The 19,821-nt window shown below is 45.9% G+C and overlaps 1 protein-coding gene across 7 annotated transcripts in view; it reads right to left on the bottom strand.

Moving 5' to 3' along the window:
• Positions 1-19,821, bottom strand: part of Kctd1 (potassium channel tetramerization domain containing 1) — a 190,507-nt gene that overhangs the window by 50,262 nt on the left and 120,424 nt on the right. Inside the window, exon 1 of one of the 7 annotated variants that reach the window (XM_010643595.2) lies at positions 10,332-10,356. The exons of 5 other annotated variants lie outside the window; for them this stretch is intronic. The gene's annotated coding sequence lies outside the window, so the exon portion shown is untranslated. Of the gene's footprint in view, positions 1-701; positions 727-10,331; positions 10,357-19,821 lie in introns of those variants that run through there. One more of the 7 variants, XM_010643602.1, reaches the window with a different exon arrangement.

The following is a 19,821-nucleotide window of genomic DNA, read 5'->3' as shown; positions in this document are numbered from 1 at the left end:
CACACACACACACACACACACACACACACGTTACAATCCAGCCCATCACAGCACCGCAGAGTCTGTAATAGTTTTTCAATTGGACACGTTCTATATCCTGCCTGAGGGTGCTCGAATGAAAATGAGCAGATTTGCAGGGTTAATATTGTCGTTAGACTGTGACCTCATTCAGCACAGCTCCAACACTGCGAGGTCTGTGTAGAAAGAGCAAAAAATTAAAGCATAACTGATGGGTTGAAGGATTCTAGATTTCTCAGAATACATAGCATTTACACTGTAATTCACAAGTGCATGGGTATTGCTAATTTTAAAATTAAAGCAGTGTTTCTTGTGCCGGCGGAGGGAGTGGGGATGAGAACTGGGCTTGCTGAGCCCCCCGCCTCTCCCCATCCCAAGACTCCCTGATCTGCTCCGTGTCCCTTTGAATTTCTAAGGCATTAACTGACATTAGCTAACAGAGTCAAGGGGCTTCACCCAGTATTTTCTGTATTGGTCCAAATGGAAAGAACTTTTAAAGTTAATAGGCTGGGGCTGGGGAGGATATTTGGGGCCAGGATGTCTCCACCTGTGACGGCGACCGGGCGTGTGGGATCCGTCCCATTCCTCCAGATGCTTCCTCTACGCGTTTACAGCAACCCCTTCCCCTTGGTGGAGAGCAGAGTTGACGCTTTCTCGTCCCTCTCTGGGCCCCAAGGGCTCACCTGGGAAGTCACCGCCTGCCACACAGCACCACCTCTCCAGCAGCCCAAGGAAGAAGCCAGAGCCCAGGGGGCCAGCACTGAGAGCTTCAAAGAACCTGGGTCCTCTCTGAGAACGTGGCGAGGCCGACTCAGCAACTCTGGGCCTTCTATCTCTAGAATTCTTGTTACTTGGGAAAATAAATATTTTTAAAGCTACTCTGTATTGTGCCCTGTCCCAGTAGGGTACCCTTCTTTGCCTGTCCCACAGCTGCCTTCCCCTGAGGCCACCTGGCTTTGGGAAATGAGGCCTGCCAGACAGAGGCAGCAACATTTTCTATCATCTTATCGCCCTTCTTCAACTCGACTTCATCTGTCTTTCTCTTTCATCCTTCAGCCGCTGTCCCTGTAGGTTGCGTTTGTCTTTCAGGGTGACTTCTGAAGACAGGAATCTTGAGCCAGAGAATACAGAGGAGTTGGATGTGCTACCACCTGCTGAAGACACACCTCAGAGCATCAGAGAACATTCTGGAAGGTGGGCAGACAGAAATAAACAAAAAACCCTTGCTCAGCCCGGGGAAGGAATCCTGTCCTGATATGGTACGGCCCACTACTGACTTCCTTCCACAGTACTCATTAACATCTCCCGAGTGCCATGGCTCAACAATCAGCAGACAAGACAAGACTGGCCCCTGCCCCTACCAGACTTGTTGATCAAGGGAGAGAAAGACTAAGAATCAACCAAGGATAGGGCAGAGGAAGGTGAGGTTACCATGGCAGCCAATGGAGGGCGCCACTTCACCCAGGCCTGGGGGCTAGAACAGAGGATGGAAGGGGGCAAGCTAAGCTGTGGTCTTACAGATGGGAAGTTAGCAAACACTGAGATGAGGGAAGAGGGTTCCGAACAGCACCGCCAAGGTCCCAAGGTGGGCAAAAGCACGGTACATACTACAAACTTTAAGTGCAAGGGTCCAAACATTTATTTTCCCAGGTGGAGGGATAATGCAGCACAGGGAATCTTAGATGATGGTCATCTGAGAACCACAAAATTACACGATGATCTACAATGGAAAATACAGCAAAACCCACCATAATGTCCTTCTGTATGCAGAAGAGGAGGAGGAAACAGCAGGGAGCTAACAGCCAGCTGTCTTAACAGTGCTGTCCAATGGTACTTTCTACAGTGACAGGAGTGTCCTTTATCTGCACCGTTCACTATGGCAGCAGCTGGTGATGGGCTGCCACTTGAGTACTTGGAGTTGAGCAAATGAGAGTAAGTGAATTCTTAAATTTTAATGTATTTTAGAGTTTTTTGTTTTTCTTTTTTTTTTTTGCAGAACTAAGGATTGAACCTATGGGCTCTTGCATGCTAGGCAAGTACTCATCCACCAGTGTACAATCCCAGCCCTTAATCTATTTCAAATAATGTACATTTTAATTCAGATAGCCACCTGTGGCTACTGGCTATCATACTGGCTAATAAGGTAAACTTTGCTTGAACTTTTCCTACTATGTGGAAGCCCAGATGATAATACTGAACATATCACCGGTGTGAGGGAGAGGCATTCTAGAACCCAACACACCAGCAAAAGACCCCGCTACACACCCATGTCCCTCTCGCTTTCCAACAATATTCCTGGGCTGTGGGTAGCTCCGGGTAGAGTGCTGGGCCAGTATGAGTGAGGTCCCAGGTTCGATTCCCAGAACCCAGTATTCCTTTACTGGTATGAGAATAAATCAATTAAAAGCCACACAATGAGGGAAATAGACTGAAGCCCTGATGGACTGGACAAGACGGGCGTCAGACACCCAGAGCACGTTCTAGATGATTCTGTTCATGTGAAGCGACAGGTGACAGGCAATACGTATTTTTGGTCACAAAGCCCACGGCCCGGCCACCTCTGGGGTTGGGGAGAGGAACCTCTGGAGAGCTAGAAGGTTTTACTTCTTGGTCTGGTGATTACACAGATGTATACACATGTATCTTTAAGATTTATTCACCTTCCTGTAAGTTCTGTTTAAATAAAAAGAAATTAAACCAGAAATAATATTGGAAAAAGATCCCAATCTGAACACTTTCCTGTTCTAGCACTCACTTAAATTTCTCTGAAATATTGCCTCTGTAAAAGCCAGGAGCTGGGGGTGGAGCTCAGTGGTAAAGCACTTGGCTAGCATGTGGAAGGTCCTGGGTTCAAGCCCCAGCACCAATTTAAAAAAAGTCAAAATGTGTCTTTTAATATTTTCTTTCATAGAATTCACTAAATCTCACTGAAATGCTCTCACATGAAACAGCCCTGTGCAATTTTATTTCTACTTCCAGTCTTTCCCATATCTACCCTGTTCACATTTTCCAAGTATGCTGATCAGTTTAATCTTCAAAATCTCCATCTCCAGCTGCTTCAGCTTGTAGCTTAATCACCCACCTTACCTACCCAGCAGAGGTCCTTTAGTAGTACAATCCTTCAAGGGAATTATTTGACTTCAGGCATCTTCCAAAAGAAGCTAATGAAATATTTGTCTCCTAAGTCTAACCTAAGCCGTGTGCAATTCAAACAAGAGCCCCGGGGGCACTGCCTTGAAAAATGTGCTGAAATTTCAACTGCAAGTTTTAATGACTTTTTCTTAAATATGTAGGCCCTGGTTACTGAACACGTTTCTCTATAAAGTTGGACTGTATCACCTCTTTCACTGGGGAAGGAATGAGGCTTAGTAGTGACACCACCAGCAATGCATGTCAGTAGTCAAATACTTGCATTATTTGGTACTTTAATTCATAATGTTCAACAGAAAGCTGGAGATAGAGATCAACGGTACAGTGCTTGCCTCGCACACACAAGGCCCTGGGTTCAACTGTCAGCGTTGCAAGACGATGACGATGATGATGATGATGACGATGATGAAATGATGATAATGATGATGATGATGTTCGACAAAGCAGTGAAAGAATTTAATACAGGTCAGAACTTTTCCACAAATTTCAACCTCGATTTTTGTTTCCAGGGATTGAACTCAGGACCTTGTGCTTGCCAGGCAGAGCTGATGCCACTGAGCTACATCCCAGGCCCATTTCAACCTGGATTTAACCCTGCCCCCTACACACACACACACACACACACACACACACACACACACACACACACAGCATCTACACTGCCTGGCAAGCCTGGAGAAGGGGCACTGTGATTCATCCTGTTTCTGACAGCCTGACAACCGTCCATGACATGCAAACCATAATCAGAGCATGGTATCTCAGACAAGGTCCCTGCTCCCTAGGGTAGAAATTTGTGGTTGCCTTGGGAGCACTATTTCCCGAATGACACAATCCTACTGGACTTTCCATAATGGCTCTTGGGGAAAAGCATCACTTTCCTAAGCATAGTTACTTAATCACACAGGGAAACTCGCAGCCACGGCGGGGATGTATTTTGAAAGAAGATGCATTTGTTTCTTCATTCACTCAAACACTGCTCATCAGGCCCCTCTCTTGTGATTGGCTTTCTTCTTTCTACTGATTTTCATCTCAACCACTTGGAAAACAGCAAAGAATTAGGTCAAAAAGTCTCTGAGCAGGATGTGGTGGTTCACGCCTGTAATTCCAGCACTCTGGCAGGCTGAGGAGAGTGCACTGGGCTCAGTCTTCAGTAACACACACACACACGCACACACACACACACTCACCATGGTCTTCTGAGCATCCATGTTTGCTATTAAGACCCCATTCACTTTACTCATGGGCTCCCCCTTCAAATCCTAGAAACTAGAAACTCGGGATTTATACATTAGTAAAAGATGTGGCAACTGGCTTTTTAGCTCACAGGGCAGTGGCTAATCACCAAAACCTTTCAAAGTTTAGTCATTCAAAAATCAAAACCAGACTTAGATTGGAAAGGATATCATATACTGAAGAAATATTTCCACCCAAGAAATAGTAGTGAAAAACATTTACAGTAACACAGTTTTTCAAAACTTCATTTGGCTGGATGTCATGCACGCCCAGGGTACAGGAGAAAGAAGCCTGTGCTTTTGGAATCTGAGGATCGGGGCTAAGCTGAGCCTCGTCCTTCGCAAGATCGTGGAGACATCACCAACCCTCTCTGCTTCCAGCTTCCTGACCTGTAGGATGGAGATAACCTTCCTGCCCTTGAGCAAAGATGGGTGGAGATGAGACAGTGTCTTTGGAGGTGTGCGGCAGTGCCCGGTATAGAGGAGGGCAAATGGGATTGACCTTTGGCCTTTTCTGTCCACTGATTCAATCAACTGAAGATGGGACCTATTCCATCCCTAACAAACAAACAAACAAGACTGCATCTGTGTGGCGGTGCACACCTGTAATCCCAGCACTCAGAAGGCTGAGGCAGGAGGATCACTACAAGCTGGAGAGTCCAGCCTGGGCTATACAGAGCGTTCAACGCCAGCCTAGACTTCACAGCAAGACCCTATGTCAAACATCTCCCCACAAATGCATTTTTAGTGCACATATTCAGACATGTTTTTTGCCATTATTCTAAGCAATGTAGTACAACTACTTACTTATACAGCATTTCTATGGCATTAGGCATCATTAGTCATCAAAAGATGATTTGAAGTACTTAAGGTTGCACATAGGTTCTATGCAAATACTATGGCATTTTCTATGCGGGACTTGAGTAGGTATTGATTTCAGCATCTGGGAGGGGGTTATGCAACGAACCCCCCAAAGATATGGGGGATCTCTGTCCTTCTGTACGTAGTAAAATGAGACTGGACAAACCAGTAAAGCAGACATACACAGGAGCCTCCTATGGGCCTCATGAGAGAAGTACAAGGAGTTTTTAATGTAGTTGAAGAGGTGAGGCCCTTGTAAAGGACAATGTCTAACACTGACAGGATGAAGACACTGAGAGATGGACATAAACAGAGAACAGGGCAGAGCACACTAGGATGTTAACTTTGTGATTCAGACAGAGTGGGGCTGGGGGATCATCCCAGTAGGTTCATTCAATGAAATAGCTCTTGAGCAGCATAGATTTTTTCCTTGCAGATTAAAAAAAATATCAGTTTCACAATTAAAAACAGGGTGCTTCACGATTCTCTGGAAAAGACCAGCAACCGAGTCAGATGAATCTGCAATTCATTCCTAATCTGAAGTCTTCACGGGTCCCCCTTCCTGCTCTGGGCCAGGACTGCATCATTACGGTTTGCTTACTAGTGAGGTCTCTTGGCTGGATATGGAGTGAGTGCCTTCAGCACACCTTCCTCTATTTTGTTCCTTTTCATAATACGATATGCATCTGAGAAGCTCCCTTATTAGATTACCAGGCTGAGCCATAACTAGAACACCTATTTGCCAAAATCTCTCTGCTTTTTTCCCAAAAGGAAAATGAACTTGAGAAAAAGAACATCTGGATGGAATTTGGCTTTAATTCTTACAGCTAAAGTAATTTCAAAATTAGATTTAAGTACTTTTTAAATTTTTAATTTTATTTATTTTTTTGTTGCCGGGATGGAACTTGGGCCCTCGTGCTTGTGAGGCAGGTGGTGGAACCACTGAGCCAAATCCCCAGCCCAGATTTAAGTATTTTTAACGTACTTAAAATATTAGAGTTTATTCATTTTTGGATTTTTTTGAGATAGGGCCTTGCTATGTAGTTCAGGGAGCCTTTACCTCACTAGGTAGCCCATGCTGGCCTTGAACTTGATGCAATCTTCCTGCCTCAGCCTCCTGAGCACTGGGGTTATAGGCATGTGCCACCATTCTGAGGTTAGAGTAGTTTTAAATATATACTATAAATGTCCAACTGTGTATATTAATTTAAAAAATTAAAATGTACCATTAAAGTGACAGAATAGGCTCAAGAGCAGTGATTTTCTAGAGAAAGATTATATTTGTAAAAATATGTGTATGTATGATTATCTGGAAATACTGCACTAAAATATTAGTAGGGGTTAGAACTGGGTAATGATGTTACTCACAAACTTACTTTTAAAATTCTTTTGTGCTGGAAGGAGTTGAATACTTACTACTTCTGAAATGTACCAAAACAAAACAAAACAAAAAAAACCTGTTTTTTAAAAAAGACAGAAAACATCTACCAGCGCGACACAGCCTCATTAAATCAACTAGTAGTACTCTTAGCACACTGCTATGTTTCACCTTCATAATAGGGATTTTTAAAAACATTTTAAAAGGATTGAGTGAAGAAGTACAGAAATGGAACTGAACTCGGGGCATAATGCTTGATTTCTCTTTATTCTCTTGCCACGGAGGAAATGTGCAGAACCGAAATTTCCATGGGGCTCAGGTCAGGGGAGGCTGGTATTTGGTCGGCACAGAGGACTCTTTAGTGCGATCCTGCCAGCAGCGGGCAGCGGGCAGCGGGCAGGAGACCACGGTGCCCGCGCTTCCCGGCCTATCTGGTCACCTGCCGTCTGGCCCTCGCCCCAGATGCCCCCTGCCCAGCTCTGAGACGCGGTGAGTGCAGGCGTGAGCTGCCCGTATGCAGGGAAGATGCAAATGGCCAGGCAGCTGGCCACGAAACAGTATCCAACACTCAGGGGGCCTCCTAGGCTGAAATCAGAAACGTGTGCGCGATGTTGAAGTATTAACACCATTTCACAGAGGAGGAAGTCGGCTCTGGGGTCAAGTGGCTTAGCCTGTAATTACCCGGTGATGAATTTACTGTGGTATTTTACGCGCTGGCCGTTGCGTACCAGGATAAGGTCGCCGCTCTCCTATTACACACGGGCTCCGGAAGGCGCGGGAGGGACCACGGCCCCGACGCTCCGGCCACAGTCCTCCCTCGGGTCCGCGTGGGGGCGAACACAGCCGGCTGGCTGGCTAGGGGGACGGTGGGTCCGTCGGACAGTGGTCACCGAGGAAGTGGACGCTGTCCCCCTTCCCTGCCGTGGCTGTGTCTCCCCACCGCGGAGAAGAGGCATTCTGTTCACTCCGCGGTCCAGTTGCAGGTGCTCCCCGCGGCGCCCACATGCTGCCTTTCGGACTTCGGATGCAGCTATAGAAATTCCCTGTCCGGCAGAGGACTCTTCCGACCTTAACCAAGACTCAGGGAATCTCCTCCTGGATCCTTGGTGTTCGAGTGTTTGACATGTTTTGGCACTGAAAATGTTTGTAAGCTGAGTGTGGTGGTGCCACCCTATTATCCCCGCTGCACAAATGGGGAGACTACAAGTTGACCGTAGCTCAGAATAAAACAAAGAGGGATGAAGATGTTGCTGGTGGTAGAGCACTTGCCGAACTCACACAAAGCCCTGGGTCCAATGTTCAGTACCAAGAAAATAAGAAATTAAGACACGCAGGTTTATGAATATATGGCTTGTTGCCTAGACAACAGATGTGTTCGTAAGAGTTCATGGGCTCACTGGTTTACAGAATGTTGGCTGCTCCTCTATTGCTACCAGACTGAGGCACTGGAAGAGACCCAGCTCCCCAGGGAGTCAACAGTTTAACATGGGAATTGGCCACATGCACAGGGCACTCCTGGGGAGGAGAGAAGCCCATGTTAATAAAGTTTTTTGACATCAAATTGTGCTTTAAACATTCCGAGTACTACTGCTGGGGACTCTTAAGTGAATCAGTTTGCAGGCAGACACTACTTTGGCACAAAGAAGAGAACATCACTCTTGGTTTTATGAATCCAGGGCACGGCCTTTTCAGGCAAGACATACCTATATTTAGTATTTCACATTGCAGGAATCATACTTCCAACTCTTGACCCAACTGTGTTTTACAGAGGGAGCCACCACGCTGCTGACTTCCGTCAGGTTTCCTAGACTCGGGAATGTTTTCTGGAAGACGCCACAGAGAAGGGAGCACGTTTTAATCTGGGCCAAGTCACCCATGGTTTATGTGGCCTTGGAAAATTATTTGATCTCTCATTTCAGTGTTCCCATTTATAATACATGCAGCTGGGCCAGGTGTCTAGAATGCTTTTTCCTGTTTTGATGTTTTCCTATTCTACTATTAAAAAAAAAACCAAAAAACAACAAACCACAAACCATCACGACTCCATTATCTTCAGAAAGCTATCATTTCGGGGTGTCAGAATGGACATTCTAAACTCTTTTGCAAGAATGGAGGGCTGGTTGTGAAATGAAAGGCATTCCAAAAGCATGAGTGCAAAACATATAAGCCAACCCAGAAAGATTTCTTAACAATCACACCATTTTTTCCAGCTAAGATTGGGAAGATTCAATTTTAATCACTACTGCCTTTTATTTGCTTTCACTGGTGGGAGGAAATGGCCAATAAAATATGGTACTCAGTGTAAAAAGCCTCCTTTGGAAAGATCCTTTACTTACAATCGTTCTACTAGAGTGTTAGTTACTCATCTTGCATTGTTCTGAAATATTAGAGCCATCTTAAAGCAGAGTATTTGAGATCTCCCTACAGCACAGAAAAACATCTGATTCAGTGATATGAAGCACTGCTTTTGAAAAATAAAGAAAGAACCTCTTATAAGCAGAGAGTTTTCCACAAGATACTGAGTGATAAACCAAGGGCAGGGGCATTGGGGGGGTCGACATTTACACGCTGTATCCAGTGGTCTGTGTGTGCCATCAGGGGCCCAATTCACAGTGCTCTGTTCAAAGCCCTTCGCCCAGGTGCTGGGATCTTTACCCTCAGATGAGGGGGACAGATTCTCTGCTGGCTGCTCGGGTTGCCCCGGTTCTGAGTTAACATAGTGCCATGTGTAGCTCTGCTCATGGGAACATGGAGTAGAATGAGTGTGCTCCTCTGGTTCTGCTCCTTATGATGTGACCACAGCAGATCTTCCAGGGACAGTGTCTGCAGCCGAGCTACTAGCCTGATATCAGCACAGGGATGTCTGTTTCTCAGGATATTTTGGTGAGGTAGTTTACAGAACTTCCAGCTTAGGAGCAGAGGGGCAGAAGATGGCTCTGAAAGCAGAGGTTAGGAAGAAGCATTGGAAAGAGCACTAGGGCAGCAGTGGGTAATCGGCTCCTGGGGCACTGACTGCACTGAGGCATTCCTTAGGAGTTTTTGCACTGTGAAGGAGACATCTGCGCTTGTGGAGTCACATCTTAAAATAAACACCAACAGGGTGAGAAATCAAACTGATTTTTCCAAGATCAACCCGATTGCGAAGAAAGTTGTTATAAAAATGGCAATGAATTAGACAAAAATCATACCTTGAACTTACATGCTGTCTTAGGCATATCAAATCGTTTTCTAGGAGAACTCCAAAGGCTTTTTGAACAACTATAACCTTGAAAGTTGTCCAAAAGGCCCAGAAAGGGGAGAGAGAACAATGGACAGTAACGTTTAATTAGCCTTAGCTTAGGTCAAAAAGTTACTTGATTTAGCCAGTGTGGTGGCCTAGGATTATAATTCTAGCACTCTGGGAAGCTGAGGTAGGAGGATCCCAAGTTCAAACCCAGCATGGGGAACTTTGCACCTTAGCAACTTTTTGAGATCTTGTCTCAAAATTTTAAAGAGTGGGGTTAGGAACGTAACTCAGTGCAGAGGCTTTGGATTCAATCCTCAGTACTGCAGCTAAAAAAAAAAAAAATGGACTTCAAGTTAGAAGCAAATTACTCTGGACTCTAAGCTTACCCTTCCATCTCGGTACTGTGTCAGTCCCAGGCAGTGTGGTGCCTGCCAGGGAGTGGGCCAGGCTCTGAGCTCCACCTTACCTTTCCGCATGCCCTGCAGCACTGCTGCTGGGAGCCAGGAAATGGGCTGCAGACTTTCTTTGGTGTCCCAGCACCCCCAGCTTAACAGGAGGCGGTTCCTGGGCCACAACTAAACTCGGTGTAGAAGACACAGTCCACGATGCCCAGGAGAGGGCGCCGCGCTGGGCGAGGGAGAGCAAGGTCTGAGGACACAGGGGCGGGACCGGGGGAGCAGGCCAGGGGCAGAGGGGCTGAGAAGAAAGGAGAAGGATGAGAAGAGGAGAGAAGGACAGGGAGCCAAGGGATGGGAGAGAAACTGACAGGAAGGAAAGCATGGGAGACAAGAAAGCCGGGGAGAAGGATGCGTCAGGTGGAACAGTCAGCCTGTTTTCTGAGCCTGTTCTGCTGGGGCCTGTGGGTCCTCTGGTGGGTCCCCGAGGTCCCCCCAGTTCCTGTGTAAGTGGATCTCCTGACGCACAGCTGAGGGGGGCTTGGCAGATGGGGCGGAAGGCTTCTCCAGGTCTTGCAATTTGCTTGGGTCACGCTGCTGTCAAACCCGAATGATCGCTGTCTTTGTTGCTTTGATCCTAGGGCCAAAGCCTCACTCTTAGAGAATCAGGTACACAGATCCTTGCCCTGATGGACAGTTCGCCATTACAGGACCTCACAGACACACGGTGATAGCAAGAGGATCACAAGATTCGAAAGCCGATGGACACAATCAGAATGAATCTAGGGAGGAGACAACACTCAATTATTCTTCCTATCGACTCCTCAGAGCACTTTATGAAATACTTTTTTCTTTTTGCACACAGAAGAAAATGAATAAACAGTGCTGCTGATGACAAAGCAAGTCTATAAGGCTCAATAAATGAGTGCTCTGATCTTTTTCCAGTAATAACCTCAGTGATTTGTCCCTCAGGGCAGTGGACCTCAAACGCTTTTTGATTTGTTACCTACCCATCACACCCATTAAAACCAAAAGACAAAAAATAAATTAATAAACCCCACACTCTCACGACATGCACAGGCACAGGCACACACGTCAATTAAATTGAAACAATGAGGCGGTGATAGGGATTTTGTGGGAATAAAGTAAGTGCAAGATGCTTCCCAGGACAAAAACATCCATGCGGCCCCAACTCGGAGTAAAAACTCCAGGGCTTCGAGGAAGCAGGCAGCCTCAGGCAGCCTCGGACTCGGCAGGGTGCTGAGTGAGGGGCTTTGCTGCCCTCTACAACAGATACAAGAAGGGAGCCAGATGGCCCCGTGCAGCTGACGTGGGATCCCCGCACCTGCGCAGACACCCGGGTGGGTGAGGTGGGGTGCTGTGGAACTAGTGAGTTAGACGCAGCCCGGTCCCCTTCAGGGGAAAGCGCGACCCAGGTACACGAAGGCACCACTCAAGAGTCAGCCGTGGGAAGCAACTGGAGTCAGGCTCTGCGGAGATGGGAACTGCGTGTTTCGGTCCCTGTACAGCAGTCTCTAGCACAGAACCTGGCATTTACAGGCACTAAATGTTAATACGGAATTCCCAAAGAGAATTCACAAAATTTATAACATCTTCCACCGTTCTTGACGCAGACTTTTTTATTTTCTCCAAAACCACAGTGAAGATTAGAAACCGCGTCAGCACAGACAACTGAGGCAGAAGGGAAAACCGAAGACTAACCTGGGGCTGGAGCAGGCAGAAACCTTGGGGTAAGGGAATATGGATACAGCTGCGTGTTGTTTAAACACATAGACTGAGACGCACTGCACGAGGCCGACGTGGACATACACTCCGTGCTAACAGTAATAACATTTTAGGATGCAGGGAGATATCTTCAGGCATAATCTTATGAGTCGACAGCCACTCTTTAAAAATTGTCAGGATAGATTTCAAAATTCTGCAAATGATCATTATTATTTTGAAAAGCTTTAATGATTACTTGAGATCAGAAATCCCAATCTTCACACACCAGTCTGCCTCATTTCCTCTATTTTCCAGGGGTCCGAAACGTGCTGTGAAATCTCAGCATTGTCTACGCTGCACAGAAGAGAAAGCTGTACAGGTACCTAGAAACCCACACTGCACAAGTCTTCGCTGTGCGGCTAAGGACGGTGTGGAAGGGTGAACTCCTGATCCTAGTGGTCATCAGAATGAGTAGTGAATTCACTGCTTTTCAGCTCTTACTGCATTCTTAAAGCTGTTTAAACATAATGAAGATAGCTGGTGGAAGAGAATCTGCCTTTCACAGTTATGCATCAATCTCACAAACATGGCTCTTCCTCCCTGTTCAGCACTCTCAGTTAACGAATGATGACAGCCTCGGACAGTCACTGCTTAACATAATCGCCACGTAAATCAGAACGTGCGCAGAAACACAAAACATGTCTTTCTGTATTTAAAAAACTTGATTAGCACATACAAACTTCACCGAATACTGACTCTTGCGGTGGCACTTCCATCATAAATCTAACACGTGGGTCAATCGAGGCTTCTGTCACTGATTTTCCCTCCCTTTCCCCCATCCCCCTCCTGTGTCTGATACCACAGTCTCCCTCCTACTTCCATGTTGTCTTTTTTCCTCTCTTTCTAGGGTCCACACGCAAAACAAGACACACAGCACTTGCCTTGTGAGTCTGGCCTATTTTCTTAACATGATGACCTCCCGATCTGTATTTCTTATACACCAGAAATAAGCAATGCATGAGACTCTGACAGGTGACGGATGCTAAAATATTAACTATGTATTTGTCAATCCATTACTTTATGGGAAGTGTCTTATTGGGACAAATCCTAAAATATTATAAATCTTTACATGTGAAAATGTGCTGGCTTCCTAGTGGAAATCCTAAACTAAAAGGTAACTCAGTGAAGCTGATAATGACACTTAGCTTTCTGGAGAAGATGGTCCACGTATTAATATTCAATCAGCCACTTATATAAAGCAAGACTCAAATTCCATCACTGAAATTATTTTATTAGCTATTAACTTACTTGCTATCCTGCTTCTCATATATAGATATTAAAATGTTAAACAAATTATGCAGTGATTACCACTTCTCTCTCTAAAGCTATATTCAGTAGCTCTAATAAATACAATTTAGTTGGATGATAATAGAGAGATATGAGGAGCTAAGAAATTAGCATACTCAGAATGTAAAAAATAATTATGGAGAAGGGACTGTGGCTCCTCTAGGTTAAAAAAAATGTCTGTGTAGTCACAGCCAATTGCTGCCATTTGTTACTCTTAATTTAAAAATCTGTAGGAAAGCATCAAAATCAATTCAGTTCAGTCTTAATGAGACAGCTCAAGCGAGAGTCTATTCACAGTACCTGTTCTAATTAGCATGAATGTGTCCCTCAATGTCAAATCTGACAATATACTTAACTAAATTAACATTAAGCCCATAACACAAAATTAGGAGCTCCAAATCACAATTTACATATTAATATTTCAATCATGAAGAGCAAATGAAAAGGCGGGTGTTGAGTTTGGGGGAGATGGGGTGGCCCATGGCAGAGAAGTGTCCAGGAAGCAGGCGGCCCAGCGTCAACACACACACACACACACACACACACACACACACACATTTTCCCTCCGCCTTCTCCCCAAAGACAGCTGTGGCCCGGGTACCTTGGAAAGCTACCTGCAAGTCAGCTGACGCTCACCTGCATTATTGATGACTAACAGTATCTGCTGAGGCTGTGCAACAGGAGACCTCAGGTACCCCCGTGGAGGTTATTAAGGATAATTCTTGCTTTTTAATTGCTACTTAAGCTGAAATTACTACCTCCTCAAGATTTACAAAAGATAATTTAGAGATTTAGGTTGCAGTGGATGTCGACACACACACTAATTGACCTTAATTCACACATATTTCTAAAGTGATACAAAGGTTAAGGGATGAGGAAAATATGACAAATCAGAAAAAAAAACCCTAAGAATAACTGCTAAAAAGACAGTGCCAGCCAATCCCATATTTTCACTCTGTCCCAAGTAAGAAACTAAAGTGACTGGCTCTGGTTTGTGTCTACTACTAAGTTTTGTTCCAGTTTGGCTGGAGAGACTAGGTGGGAAAGACTGTTCGTTGCTTTGAACTGGCAGGAGATGCACTATCTCAAGGTTGGGTCTGTATCTCCCGTTTTAATTTCCCACAGGCTGCCAGTCCGGGGGCTGAGTTGCAGTGCTCCGGAACACACCTGCTGCCCTGCCGGGAGCCATGCGGAGGAGGCGAGCTCCCGGGGCGCTCTCGCTCTCTCTCTCTCTCTCTCTCTCTCTCTCTCTCTCTCTCTCTCTCCCTCGGAAAGCCCCAGTTTCAGCCACAGAGGTGGGCAGAGCCGCTGGTGGAATGGAAATGAAGGAGCGGGACACGCTCCTTTCCCTGTGGTTGGAGGCAGTGGCCAGAGCCCAGAAGGGTGGAGAGCCAGGGGCTTCCACAGCGACACCTGCCAGCCCACTGATGACAGCTGGGTCCTCCGTCGGGGGCTCTGCGTGCTGGGCACCGTGCTCAGCCTGGACAGGGTGTAACTCACACTGACCTCGGCCACTTCCTTCCCTGTGTACCGGGACTCTAGAAATCTACTCTTTCCTTCATGGAGGAAAGAATGCTTACTTCACAGGGCTTATCTGAGGGCATGAGGCTTCTAACATCTAATGTGGGCATAGAAAGAAAGTAATAAAAAAAAAAATCTATCAAGTTTTTTTCTGTAATAGCTACAGAATTATAAGGGCTGAGTTTCTAGTCATTAGAAACTTTTATAATAGATTCACTTAAAGGCAGATACAAGCTTGTTGTTGTTTTTAAAAAGCCAGAACAGAGAATATACACGGAGTGACTTCATTTACGTGAAACTCTAGGAAATGTGCAGGTACAGCGATGCACCAGTGCCAGGTGAGTGGTTTTGAGGGTGCTGGGTGCGGGAAAGGGTTGTCAGGGAGAGGCGAGGCAGGAACTGTCTAAGATGATGGAAATGGGCTATACCTCAACTGGGACGGTCGGAGCACAGCTGCACGTCTGTCAGAAATCCTCAACCATACACTTGATACGGGTGCATTGTAAATCATACTTGACTGGAAAAAAACAGTTCTATGGGGAAAAAACTAAGCACAAAATGTTGCAAGTGATGTTTAACGAAGCCTCTTCTCTCTTGCACCTTCTCACGGGGATCCACATACCGAACTGGTGCTATGAATTCTATTGTGCCCCTCAAATATTCCTGTGTTGATCACAGTGTGATCCCCAAGACCTCAGACGGTGACCTCCCTGGGAAGCTCTCCGAGGTGCAGTCAGTCAGACAGGGGTGGGCCCTAGCCCAGTGACACATCCACGGGCCAAGTCTGGATAGAGACGAGCACACAGGAAGAAGGGATGCGAGGCTGTGATGGGAAGTATGCATCTGTGCGAAGGACAGTACGGGCTAAAGCGGCCAAGCATGGTGGTACACTGCAGTCCTAACTGCTTGGGAGACTGAGGCAGGGGGATCACTTGAGCCCCCAAACAGGGCAAGACAGAGAACACTTATCTTCAAAAAAAGAGCACCGGAGTTTGCTAGCCAACTTCTAGAAGCTAGGAAAGAGGCATGGAATGCGTCCTCCCGCACAGCCCTCCTAAGGAAGGGAACCTGTCGGCACCTGGAACTCAGAGTTCTGGCTGCCGGAGCTGGCAGACAATACACTTCCATGCTGAAGGCACTTGTGCGTGGTGCTCTGTTGCAGCAGCCCTGGGAAAGTAGCAGAGTTGGGCACAGTTATTCTCCAGACGAAACTTTTTCAAGTTTTATCAAATCTTGACGGCCACTGCTATCCTCCAGACAAAGTCCACTGGGCCCTTCTGAACAGAAAACTCTGCTTGGAGCTCACGGGCTGAGGATTAAAGTTAGTGTTTTCTGAGCACTTCCCTGGCGAGGTCCCGTGTGAACTGCAGTATGGGCGTCAGCTCATGTAGCCTCTACAGAGACAAGGGAGCGGGGATGAATAGAGCACTGACTTCAGAGAAACTAAAGTTTATAAAAGCTAAGTAACATAGTCCAGTCACAAAGCTAGGAAGCGGCTGAGGTCTGAGTGAGACACCTGCCACCTCCCACACTATCTCAAACCTGCAAATATTGCTAGCTGACAGCCATGAGTGACGTTCGGTGTTTCTGTATTAGAACTAAAATTATGTTTAGCTAGGTGTGATGGCATGTGCCTGTAATCCCAGCATCCTGGGAGGCCAAGGCAGGAGGATCAAAAGATGGAGCCCAGGTTTGGACAACTTAGTAAGACACTGTCTCAGATTTTAAAAAATGTTTTTGTAGAAAGGGCTGGAGATGTAGCTCAGTGTGAAGGGCCTAGGGCCCAAAATAAATTATTTGAAGTGGTACAAACTTACAGAGACTTTTTAAGGTTATCGAAAAACCATATTCTGTTTTTTATGGTCACTGTTATGGGCTGGGGTCCAAAACATTTCCTAACAGGCTCACTGCACCGAAGGCCAGTCGCCAGCTGATGGGCTTCTGGGAAGGGACTGGATCGCAGGGGCTCTAACTTCATCACTGGATCAATCCATTCATCACTGCACAGCTCAGAGGGCTGATTAAAAGGCCGGGCCTGATTGGAGGAAGCAGATCACTGGGGCGTGACTTTGAAGGGTGTATTGTGTCCCAGATGCCTTCCTCCCTGCTTCCTGCTCCTGAGGTGAGGAGCTTGGCTGCCCTCCTGTTCTGACTCACCGCAGGCGCGGACACAAGGGAGCCAGAGGGCTGTGCTGAAACGTCTGTGCAGATCACTGGGGCGTGACTTTGAAGGGTGTATTGTGTCCCAGATGCCTTCCTCCCTGCTTCCGGCTGCCCTCCTGTTCTGACTCACCGCAGGCGCGGACACAAGGGAGCCAGAGGGCTGCGCACTGAAACGTCTAAAACCATGCACCAAAGTCAATCTTTCCTGCTTTAAGTTGATTTTCTCAAGTTGATTAGTGACGAAAAGCTAACACAGGGTGTTGATGACTTGTGTTTCCCACAGTGTTATGAGAACCTGTATAGAGACAACCAATTAGGGGTGCGGAGAGGGTTAGCGATCAAGTAAATTTTAGAAACACCGAGTTGGGCTGGGGGTACAGCTCAGGGACAGCGTGCTTGCCTACCACATGCAAGGCTCTGTGTTCCATCCCTGGTGCCAGGGAGGAACCATGCTGCTTTGTATGGGACATTTGAGAGGATGCCACTGTTTGCCAAACTCGCCTGTCCTTGGAGCCCCATTTTTTAATGTTTGTTGCATAACTCGTGTGGACTACAACTTGGGGAAATTATTATAGACAATGACTTACTCTACAAAATTGTCATGGGATTTGATTACTTCCAGACTCAATGTTTTGCATCAATGAGATGTAGATAGTAGTCCTTTTGCCTCTCCCCTCCTGTCTCAAATGATTGCTGAACAGATTAAATAGATGTATGTATAGACATTAAAATCTGAAAAGTCATATACTTAAGGAATGTGTGGTATGGGCAAAAATTACTATTTAACACAATTTTTTGAATTTGGGGAATCAGCAAAGAGTAGTCTCCCATACCTGTTGCTGTTTTCGCCTTTGAAAATTAAAAAACTTCTAGCAGGTTTGTGGAGTGACCATGAAAGTTTAAGTGTCAAACTGGTTGGTTGCCCTAGGCAGAGAACAGACTCGAGCCTGCTGTCCCAGAAACTTGAGCAGGATTTGGGGTACAGCATTGGTGCTGGAGACTGTAAGGGTGGGTTTTAACTCAGGAACTTAAGTGTTACCTTGGTGGCCTCTAATGCATGTACCCTAAGCTTGGGCATTCTGTGCCCACCGGGTGAGGGGCCCACCTCTAAGGTGATCTCTGTCTCAGCTGGATGAGGACCATTTACCCCTTTACTCAGGGGAGGAGGTACCTGGTCAAGAGCATCATGGATTCCCAGCTCTTTCTATCTTTGATGAGAAAGAAGGATTCCAAAAGTTTCCCTTCCTGTGTACAAATTGAGAAAATTAAAGTCTCATTTTATTTCACAACATGCTGTCTCTACTGACTGAGTTAGTAATTTGACAGTACACAGTACTTTCATTTCATCCCATGGCAATGATTTCATTTACGTGAGCCCCTGCATTCACTAATGTTTAGCCATCAGTATCCCAATGACATTATTCTGTCTTGTTTCTATACTACTTAATTTTTTCCAAACCTCTGAGCAGCTGCCCTACACCCAAACATTTAAGGCAGCTCTGTGTTTCAGAAACCACATATGGAGCACACACATACTTCTGCAGAATCCGTAAGAAAATCTAACAGTACTTGTCTCTGGGGAGGAAAATGAGGGACTGGCATTCAGAACCAGGAGGCACGCTCATTTTTCATGGTATATTTTTAAATTTTAACATGTACATGTCTTAAACTTTAAGGGTTTTTTTTTTCCTCATTTAAAAAAAGTCCAAAGGCACAAAACCCACATATGCTCTCCGGAGTCATTTGTCAAAGCCACAAGTTTTATTCTCTTGCTAACAAAATGCCTTGTTCTCACTGTTTCTATGTACTGCCTGGGTGAACTACATTCAGAAAGGGCTTCTGGAAAGAAGGCTGAATATCAAAAAAGTTCATTTCCCTAAAATAAGAATCTCTCTTCAAGAAAACCCTGCCAACTCCAGCTGCCCATCTCCACAGCCTTCCTGTGATGAGTGGTACAACACAGAATTACACAAATACCAGCTTCCACAATCTTGGCTTATTTCTCACATGCAACTTTCTTTTTTCTAACAGTAAGACTTCACAGATGCCTTTGGGGTTAAGAAGAAAGACACCAGGTATCCTTGCTGGGAGTGTCAGTGGGCCCAGCCTGCGCTGGGCTAACACTGTCCTGGGGTAGGGCTGCCAGGGCCTTTGCGTCACACGGATCAAATGTGGTTTAGCAATCAGTTATGAGGTGGGATAGACAAGTACGGTGTGTGTCTAAACAGAAAAATATTTGTCGCAGTATGACACATTGCCATTAGTCGACCTCAAATATAACTCCTCCTTTGAACACATCTATCCCATGGTTGTTGCCACTTTCGGAAGCAGTTCTAGAGGTCCTCTTTCATGAGAGTCTTTAGTTGCACCGTGATAGCTGCCTTGATGTCCTGAATTGATTCAAAACACTTACTTTTCACGGTCATTCTAGCTTTGAGGAAGAGCCATACGTCACCTGGTGCCAGATCTGGTGCGTAAAGTGGTCAAGAACACATCATGTCGTTCGTTGCAGGCCTGCCTTTCCATGAGCTGGCCTTTGGCTGCACCATTCACCGTGTTTTTGATCACACCTCATAAAGCACGAAAGAGGACTTTCAGAATTGCTTGAGAAAGTGGCACGAACAATGGGCTATATGTGTGGGAGCAGGAGAGAATGTCATCATTGCATTAATGACAATGTGTCTTTTATAGTAATACATTACAAATTTTTTAAAAACACTGAGCTTATTTTTCAATCACCCCTGTAACCTGCTTGAGGCCACACGACAAACATGCACTGTGGTCAGCTTTGCCATGTTCATTTCC

This window comes from Fukomys damarensis, unplaced genomic scaffold, assembly GCF_012274545.1.
Source record: "Fukomys damarensis isolate Sample0158 unplaced genomic scaffold, DMR_v1.0_HiC HiC_scaffold_30, whole genome shotgun sequence".
Classification (NCBI taxonomy): Eukaryota; Metazoa; Chordata; class Mammalia; order Rodentia; family Bathyergidae; genus Fukomys; species Fukomys damarensis.
Note: the sequence above shows the minus strand (reverse complement) of the source record. Positions and strands in the feature narration are given on the sequence as shown.